Raw genomic sequence first — 9,896 nt, 5'->3', positions numbered from 1 at the left:
AGGCGAAAAAGGATACGAAAGAACATGTTGTATTATTTAGTTTCCAACAATGTTATCCAAGCTCAAACATATAGCTTTTTGAGCATCGTCAGGAGCGCCTAAATTCGGGGGCGGAAGCAGTAAGCAGGCCCTCCGCTGGTCTAAATTTTCTCCATATCCCAAGACTGATACCTCTTCCATCGAGAGAGAGCATACCTAATTACATTTTGTGCACAAACACCGATCTGTGACATACGTAGGATAAAGAAGGCGCCGCTATGCACGATTGAGGGTAACACGAGTGCGGGTAATCCAGCATATACCAGCATAACCAATCAAAATAAATGAACAGCGGCTAAAAATAAAACCGCCCCGGTGGCTCAGTGGTTATGGCGCTCGGCTGCTGACCCGAAAGACGCGGGTTCGATCCCGGCCGCGGTGGTCGAATTTCTGTGGAAGCGAAATTCTGGAGGTCCGTGTACTGTGCGAAGTGAGTGCACATTAAAGAACCCGAGGTGGCCGAAAATTCGGGAGCTCTTCAGTACGGCGTGTCTCATAGCCTCAGTCGCTTTGTGACGTTAAACCCCATAAACCAAATCCAGTAAGAATGATTAATACGGCTGGTCCAAGCAGGTCTCTCACAGATGCTCAGTAACTATGCTGAACTAAAGCCTTTGCTCACCGAATTAACTGCCTCCGACACTTCACTCGGGATGTGCCGCGCAAGCGCTCACTCATGGCTCACTGGCGGGCGGCTTGCCGCTCTGTCGTTCGAGCGGCGCAGCGCTTCCCCCCTGGCCAGCGCCAGTCGGGCGAACCCGAGCCGCTTCCGCCGCGGTGACGCAGTTCCGGTTCTCGTTCTCCGCTTTGCGTTCCCGGCGCTCGCCCGTCCGTCTGCTCGAAGCAGGCCTCCGCGGTCGCTTGCAGACGGCCTTCGGACGGCACAGGTCGCGGACGCGTTGTGCGTCGTTGCGCCGGTCGCAGTTACACACGCACGCCAACTTTGGCTTCCACACGGTATTCCTGACTCTTGACGGCAGCACCGTGTGACCTCTTCAACGACTGTTGACTGGTGCGCGTCCAGTGCCGCGGTCTAATATCGTGTGCATTTTGTCGGCCCGTTCAGGCATTGTGTGAGCCCAAGTTGTCGTCGACGGTCCCGTTTCGCGTAGCGTGAGCGAACGGCCCGTGTCTACCTTGCACTTCCTCAGTCCCCCTTTGGATTGCGCTGGTGTGCCGGACTTGGTCTCCGTAGAGTGTGTGTTCGTTGTGATCCTCACTAGTGTACGTTGACCTCTCTTGTCTGTCAGCGAAGTTCGACGGACAGCGAGCCTCAAGTGGGAAGGAAAAGAACCTCGGCAACCAAGGTGCGTTTCCTTTATTCACTGCCTCACGCGGATCACGGCACTTAGTATCAGGTATAACGCTTCGCAACTTGACACTTCGTACGGGAAGGATGGGTCTAGAGCTCCGCGATGAATTGTCGCGTGAAGGAAACACGACGGACAGACACGAACTGACATATATACACCTTGACCAACTCGACCAACATAGTATTGGCCTAAGGTCGTATTCAGCGTTCCGCTCAACTTATCCTAACCGACAATGCGACAGCGGCCGAGTATTTTTGCATTCCAAGTAGGTCACCGCGACACGCGTTGTAGACATTTTGTGCGCTCACGGCACATAGCGGCCTTATGTTACGATCAGGATTGCGTATTGGCACCGTAATCATCCATCCGGGGAAGTCAGTGTCGCGCCAAAAGGTTTATCTCGAGTGCCCTCCACGCCTGTCATTTTTTTTTTTTTTTTGTCATACTATTGGAGTGGCTAGCATGCCGCACGTATTTGTCGGTCCGTTCGTCCGCTTTGAGAACTGGCGGTCTCATCGGACTAGAGCTTTCGCAGATAAGCGTCTTCACCTCAAGCAACCTCAGTCGGCTTTTCGTAGCTTAGTCCCAGCGGCCATTTGCGCTTTTTCTAGCGATTTGTCGTACACAGCTTCAGCACGCGCCGGCAGTGTTTTGGTTTTCCTGGTGGGCTTCCTCCTCGCCGATCGGCTACACGTCGTTGCGTAATAAAACGGGAGAGGGGTAAGGCAGCCGCCGGCTACTCCTTGCCCGTAGTGTGGTTACATTCGAGCGAGCTGTCTGTCCGGAACGGGTTTCCCGGCGCGGTTTTCTCCCTCCGTCTGTCGCTTCCTATCAAGGGCATCGCTTGTCCCGTAAAGGCGCCCGTGGAACTCGTTTTTGCCGTTTCTTTACGCCGGTCCGAACCACTTCTCTGGAGCGTTGGCCGTCGCAGCTGCCTTGCGCAGCTTGTCATGCGACCGCGCTCTCGGTTAATGAGAGAGCTTAATGCAGGGATGTCATTCTTTTCATGGGCAGCGTTTTTGCGCGAGTAATCGAGCACTACTGCTTAGCCAGGCATTGAGCTGCCCTATCGGTCAAACGGATGCGCCTGGAATTATGCCAGCATTCCTACCGCACAAAGCCGGCTACCATTGATGATTTTTTCCCCCTCCCCGTATTCGTGCGAAGAGCACTCGAGTTATCGGAATTAATGCTTCAGATAACGTACCATTATTGTTTTTTCTTATACTGATTGTTGCAACGCTAAACGCGCACTACGCGAAAACTGCTTGTTATGGGGTCGCCAATGCTGCAGACGACGCATATTTGTAATTAATTCTATTCAAATCAGGAAAGTACATCATCCAAACTTGATATTGAAAAAGAACGACTCAGCTATGCCATCTGGGCGTCAAATTCCAGCGCAAATAATAGAGCAGTTTTACCGAGCGAAGCTTTACGATGCGCGTTTAGCGCTGCAACAGTCTATACATGGCTCTCGAATATTTAGTACGACGTCCTTTAATTACGGCGCTACCCGTTTTCGGGCGTGGTATGCAATTTAACAGCGCTTTGCCTTGAATTCTTTTCTGCAGGGAAATTGTGCATGGATTTGTATCCATCAAGTGCCTCGTTTTGTAAGCTGGCTTCTTCGTGCCGGTATCGGGCAAATAATAATAATAATGCAGCTTCTGACTCCGATAAATTTGCTCTCTGGACATACCATGTCGATCTGTGTACGTAGCTACGCACAGCTTCATTTATCGTGAACTTCCTTGGAGAGAAAGTCAAACGCCTCGAGTAAAACTTGCACTTTTGCCAGCACGAAAGGTGCTTAATTAGTCCGGGCTCTCTTCGAGGGCTGGACTGTTTGCGCTACAGCGGAGTCGTTTGCATAGCGTCCTCAATGAGATGGCTCATTAGAAGACACGACCTACATTTTGCTCATTCATCAAATTTTGTGAGTGACTGTGTAGGACGTTAGAGGGCCTATTAAGTGATCTTTTGAGAACCTTCAGCATTGGGCGACATACTATTATGTGCGCCAATGCAAAAAAAAACGTGCTGGATGTAGCGTTAATCGCAGCAATGGGAGCATCGAGACATAAATGGGGTCAAGTGTGCTGCTTCAGGAGTGAGCATATATATAGGCCAGCCTGCGCGTCGAGGGAGATTTGACCCCATTTCCGGGTCATTAAATCGGCGCGTCAGATAATCATATGCATATTTGTGTAGATAGATCGTTATGGACTCGATCGAATGCGTCGACGTATTACCGCTGATATTTAGCTCAGACGCTTCTAGAGAAGACGGTAAGTCTTAGAAGTTGTCATCCGTAACAAAGTCGACACAAGTCGTTGTACAGCAAGACGCATTGATTTGTTAGGTACACTGTGACTTTTTTTTTTTTTTCACTTCTGTATTCAGTCGTAGAGTAACCCTAAGAAAACTTACATTTACGCTTAGGGAACAGGTGTAGAAGAAGCCCGCGCATTCCGTAAGATTGCTCAACGAGGCGTAACGATATTTAGTATAGCCAATAATCATCTTACTTAGTGACGCTTCATGGTCATAACCCGAAATTCAGGACACAAAAATCCCCATTTCAGGACCTTTTTTCCTGCAGCACCTTGAAACCTCCGTCAGTTTGGGAAAACTGACATCATTTGGGTTCTTAAATTTCCCCGAATTATTCCTGGTCATCGAAGCGCCCAGTCCCGCATTTCTGTCGTCGGAGTCAAACTTACGTAAATGATATTGAGATGAGAATTGTAAAGAACAAGATTGCTTCTCGCGTTAAGATTTATATACGCAGATGCTTTCTCATCCTGTTTCTTATTTATCTTTTGGAATCAGTACTTTAAAAGAAAAAAATCTCGCTTTGCAAGGTAGTCAATGAATATAGTCATGAATTCTTATGGTTTTTCTCTTTTATGTGCTCGAGGTTTCAGAAATTAAGACGCTGCGAGAAAAAAAAAAAATCAGCTATTCAATTCGCCCTGTCGGCGTTGTCTTCAGCATGGCGACTACTCTGCAGTGAGGACAGCATGGAGCTTCAGCAAGTTTCTCTCGTTTAGGGCAGGACGCTCACTGTGGCACAGCAACGTGCTAGAAAGCGTATGCCCGTGACACAGTTGCGCTTAGTTTCGTAGAACACATCGCGCGCGATTTGACAGGTGAGCGCATCGCAGCTGGGCATGTCGCAACCACGCCGACCGGGAAGTGGAACCGAACGGATAGCTTTTTTTTCTTTCTTTTTAAAGCAGCAGTGCAGCCGTGTCTGCAGTACTACTACGCTCTACTATACTACGAACTGGAATATAGCAGGCCGTCATGTGTAAGCGAGGGGAGCATTGCGCGCCGAGCAGTCTGCGCACCGCCGGCACTCCGCTCTCCCTTCTACTCGACGATCCGCGAACACCTGTAGCTGCCGCCTCGCGCCGCTGCGTGCGGTCGGGGGAGGAGGAGGGGCGTGGGAGGAGGCGAGGGGGATCGGTCGGCGGTGTGCGCGTTGCTGTAGAGGCCGCAGCGGACCTGGGGGGAAAGACACTGGCCGCCTGCGCCTTGCGCGTTATCTCTGCCGCGTTAGCGGGGCCGGCTATCTCTTGTTGGCTTGGTTCTTGCGTCGGTCTCCCCTCGGAGCGACCAGAGTGATGATGTGTGTGACGGAAACCGAGACCGTCTCCTACCTTCCTCCCGTACTCTCCACCACTCTGGCTGTGAGAAAGGGGGTTATTGGGGGGACGTGTATTCTGTTCTTGAGCTGGAGGAGGTGGGGGAGGGAAGGATAGGCGTTGTTGGGGAAGCCCCTGCGGCCCCCGGTCGACGGAGGGCTTCTTCGCTAATGGGTGTTGCCAGGTGCGACCGCGTAAGCTTAGCGCGCAGTAGCGCTTTGTTAGACACAGGGGGAGAGGGGCGGACAAAGAAGGCTTTAATGAGAGCTGGAGGTGCCTCTTTTCCTACTTCAAAAGGCTCGCCTGATTTACGAGAAACGACGCCGGTAAAAGTGCTCAGCGGGGCCGAAAGAATAGCGAGAAGGACCGAGAGAGCAAGAGAGGCGTCAAACATGAATCTTGTTCCACGGTTTTGCCGAGACAGGCAGCGCGCATAGCCGGGGCGGAATTTGCAATGCGGCAGAGAGTTTTCTTTCTTTTTGGAGTGCGGCGAGCTGGTTTCGAAAGAAACGGACGGCGGCGCGCTAGCGGTGGAGGACATGCGTGGTGGCTAGGACGAGGAGTTGAACTGAATCAGACGCGACTGGTGCTGTGCAACCATGGTCCATTGTGTTTTTCAGAGCCTTGCCCGGATTCTTTAGTTACGAATGGAGGATCGTGCTCTCCTCGCCATTCGTCTTGCCCCTTCACCTGCAGCGCTTGTATGTCTGTCGGCGAACACGGCTTCAGCCGCGTAGCGCGGCGTTTTTGAAGGGTGGCTCGAATATCTCCGAGCAACGACGATCGCTCTCGCTTGAAGCTTTTCTCGGTGGCAGGGGATGAATGCAGCGGGCTTCATACGTGTCGTAACTGCATTTGGTTTGTCAGTTTCTTCCAGCGTTAAAAATCCCGAGCGCTTTTTCGTCCTGTCTTCATCTCGTGTTCCCTTTTCCGAAAGAACGGATAGAGAAAGACAAGATTTCCCTATTTTTGAATTCGCTATACTGCTGTCCCGTCTTAGAACGGAGGCCGTTCTTATGACAGAAAAATAAGGACGACATACGCTGATGTTGAAGAGGAATACTGCTTACATTCAGACTAACCTCCAGTCTATGTACTCTCAGGTGGGTGGTCCTGTGCAAATCGATCCGCTGAGTAGTGCTAAGTCATGCTTCGGTGTGGAAATATCCACGCTTGCCTCATAGGAAGCCCGAGCTTTCCGCATTCCATTGCGGCTTTCTCTCGACAAGTTTTCTGGGTGTTATTACACCCAGTTGTTATTACACGCTGAAGCAATTCAATTCCGCTGAAGTTGAATGCGCTGGCGGGTGTATAAAGCATCATATTAGCATGACGGGCCTCAATACTACGTCCTCCAATGTGTCGTGCAAGAACCAGATAGCAGCAGAATGGTGAACAGGCCTCAAGGAGCAGCGTTGCTTTGCCAAGAACGTCGCTGCTTGCATTCTATTTTCCTTCGTAGTTCCACGCGCAGAACGACAAACACAACACAGTTTTCCTTGCTGTGCTTGCGGCTTTTTGCAGCGAGCTGCCTTAGGGAAAATATGCCGGCGTTTGGGCAACTGCTACTCACAGCTTACGGTCTTCCGCACATGCATCGATAAACAGCAGTTCGTTTCCCCGAACGCGAAATCGGGGCGCTCTCGGCATTCGCGCGTTGCGTATGCGAGGATTTCCCTCCCCTTTACTTAAATCCTAACACCGCCGCATTGGCGTCGCCTCTACTATTGCTGGGATCGAACACGTTGTGAGCGCATACACGCGCCGCGTGTGAAGAAAGGCTGTTTGATCAGCGCCAAATCCGGACAGATTTGTTGGACGAAGAAGGCTTCCGCGGGACCGGCGGAGAATGATGATCCCCTCCCGTCCGCGCCGCATTGTCTTTTTTTTTTGTTTTGTTTTCGAGAAACGGATATAATGATTTGTTTCTCCCCTGGCTCTTCTCCGGTTGTCGTTTGCTTTTTTTTTTTTCCTCAAAATTTCGAAGCTGTATATCTTCTTGTTGGAAAACTGTTTTGTGTTGCCTTTGTTTACGGGCAAGCGCGTGCGTTTTTGTGATTACTTGCTTGCTTTGTAGTTGATGTGCACGCGTTTCTATCGACGGTCCCGGAAAGAAAGAAATATGCCTCCAGATACCCGCTCCCCGCGGTTGGCTTCCGTAGCGTTTTAAGCGGAATTCGGAACTATACTTTGCGTGATGTGGTTTTCATTTTCTTTCGGTTTTTCTCTTTGGTTATTTTCTTGCGCGCATGTTCCGGGCCCGTTTACCCGCCGCGTTTCAATTACGCTGGCAGGACTCTCCCCTCCCTCGATCGCTGCTTGTGTTCCCGCACGCTTTGTGTGTGTGTGTGTGCTTGGTGCGCGGCAGATACATGCACGGCAACACCGCTTTGGGATTTCCCGCGGGAAAGCATCGTCTTCCGTAGTCTCGATGCAAAAGCCTCGAAGCCATTCAGGCTGTCTCTCGAGTCCCTGTACTTGGTTTCCGGTTTTCGCTCTTTCCTGTCTCTCGTTTTTTTTTTATTTATTTATGGAAACGTTCGGCTGTTTAAAGCGCTACGATGTTGCTTTCACTGCAACTCCTTGTTCTGTCCTCTCAGGAGATATGGAAATCTTGGCTTTGCTATGGTGGTGGTGAAAAACATTTATAATGCAATAAATATTTACAGAGAGGTGATTGGGGTAGGCCCTATTGGCCCTTTCCCCTAACAATACTAGGTGGAGCCCCTATTCCGGGGCCCCATTGGCAAGCAACGCCGCCCGCGTCCGGTGAACCAAGGCCTTTTGGGTCTTTAGGTCCTGACAGCCGAGCAGGGCCGCCTCCCAGTCCTCTCTGGTGGGGTTGGGGGGGATAGATGGGTTTGACTGACACGCCCAAACCATGTGGAAGGTGTCAGCCACCTCCCCACAGAACTGGCACGCGCCATCAAAGGATGGATTGAAATGTTTAAGCACCGCCGGGCACAGTACAGTGTTGGTAAGAATTTTGATGAGGAGGCGCTCGTCAGCGCGATCCAGACCCTTACAAGGGGCCGGGTAGCGCCGGTGCTCCTCCTTGTAGAATGAGACGTGCGTGCCTGTCGTGTTTTTTATAACTGCGGTTGTTATGCCTTAGCCATGCAGAGAGAGCTGCGATCTTCGATGGGCGGCTTGTAGAAATAAACAACTGGCTTAGAGGAATGCATTTCGATGTGCAACAACTGAAGGCGCGTGTTGCACGCTGTAGCGTGCCGGTTCATGAAACGGTATCCCCCGTAGCTATTTCACGCCTAAACCCTGAATTCGACGTTCGAGGGATCGCGTAAGGGAAGGGGACTTGAAATTCGACGCAATGTGATCGAGAAGCGGTTTAGAGCAGAGTTGTGTAAATACGTAGAGGTACGGCGCTTATGCGTTGAAGTTCCGTGAATTGCCACGGATTTTATTTCATTCCTTCGCTGGTACATTACGCGAGGTTTATAGATAGCCTGTTTATTTGCGTGCCGAGCTCGACGCCCACGGCGGTTCTTACAGAAAGCGGGAAAAGCAAAGCAACAACAACAACAAAAAAAGGAAAACACCTGGAAAGTACCGCGATTTTATGCGCCCTCCGCAGCTCTTACGAGATAGAGATGTAGTTTCGTAAATCATTTCAAAACAGCGGAAAACCTTGCGTCATGACTGAGACGGGGAGAGTTGTTACAAGGTTCAGATGTTGCTTTCTTGCCATCATTCTACCGCTTTCGCAACAATCTTCCCGCGAAAAAATATCGACTCATAATTTCTGGCGCAACATTGACCAGTATTTAGTGAAAGGTTTAGGATTATTGATCAAACGTCTTTCCGATGCCCCGATTTCTCTTACCCCCCCCCCCCCCCCCCACACACACACACCCGCACGCACATTTTTTTTTGTGTGTGTGCGTGTAATACCGCTGTTTCTGCCGGAGAATGTTATGAGCCGTGCAACTATCGCTGGCAGATATATAGCCGTCTGTTCTTAGGGCGCCTCGCCGTATCTTCATTCTAATCGATCTATATTTGTCTTCGAAAGCAGCGGACGGTACGCCGCGTATGTATGTATACACAGTAACAATCGACGGGCCGATAGCCGGTAGAGTGGGGGGTCTTAAATAAAAAGAAGATTAAGGAACATTCCGGGCAGAAGCGCTCAGCAAAACCCCCGAACGACGGTTCCGAGGATACGAAATGCCCGGAGACGCGAGATGTGTTTGTGATTATTTGCTCCTCCTTTCCTTCAATCGGGACGTATCCACCGAGGGCGCTTCACTGACGGCGCACTGTTCCGGCGACTGGGTAACAGAAGTGGCGTATTCGTAATGTATGTATGTATGTATGTATGTATGTATGTATGTATGTATGTATGTATGTATGTATGTATGTATGTATGTATGTATGTATGTATGTATGTATGTATGTATGTATGTATGTATGTATGTATGTATGTATGTATGTATGTATGTATGTATGTATGTATGTATGTATGTAGAAAGAAAGAAAGAAAGACAGCGCGGCATAATGGCTAGTGGCGTTGCCTCGGCTGGAGCAGCAGCGCGACTGGTTTGCTCGCCAAGTGTGTGTGTATGTGTGCCGTGAATATTGAAGAGCCGCTGTCGCTGCCTGCTGCTGCCGCTTCTCGAGGAAGGAGGCGTCCGAGTGCGTTGTGGGTTGGTGTGACGGGGAAAGAACCTGCTACGACGCCCCTCCCCCCCCCCCCCCCCCCTCCATCTCTTCCACCTTCCCCCCTGCCCCCTAGCTCGTCTTTCTCTTTCATTCGCGAGCCTCGTATTCGTATCGTTAATTTGTGATTTCTTTGCTTAGTCGCGTATGCTCTGCGCTTTGCATGCCAGGCTCATTTGTGAAGGCAGTGAGGGACTGCTCGCTTCCTTCT

The 9,896-nt window shown here is 50.6% G+C and overlaps 1 protein-coding gene across 3 annotated transcripts in view; it reads left to right on the top strand.

Moving 5' to 3' along the window:
* The first annotated feature begins 854 nt into the window (after nt 1-854).
* LOC149342503 (uncharacterized) overlaps nt 855-9,896 on the top strand; it is a 239,808-nt gene continuing 230,766 nt past the window's right edge. For all 3 annotated transcript variants that reach the window (XM_089544892.1, XM_089544890.1, XM_089544888.1), the window contains exon 1: nt 855-1,346. The gene's annotated coding sequence lies outside the window, so the exon portion shown is untranslated. The remainder of the gene's footprint in view (nt 1,347-9,896) is intronic.

This window comes from Amblyomma mixtum, chromosome 5 (assembly GCF_055824585.1).
Source record: "Amblyomma mixtum isolate Tamu chromosome 5, ASM5582458v1, whole genome shotgun sequence".
Lineage (NCBI taxonomy): Eukaryota > Metazoa > Arthropoda > Arachnida > Ixodida > Ixodidae > Amblyomma > Amblyomma mixtum.
Note: the sequence above shows the minus strand (reverse complement) of the source record. Positions and strands in the feature narration are given on the sequence as shown.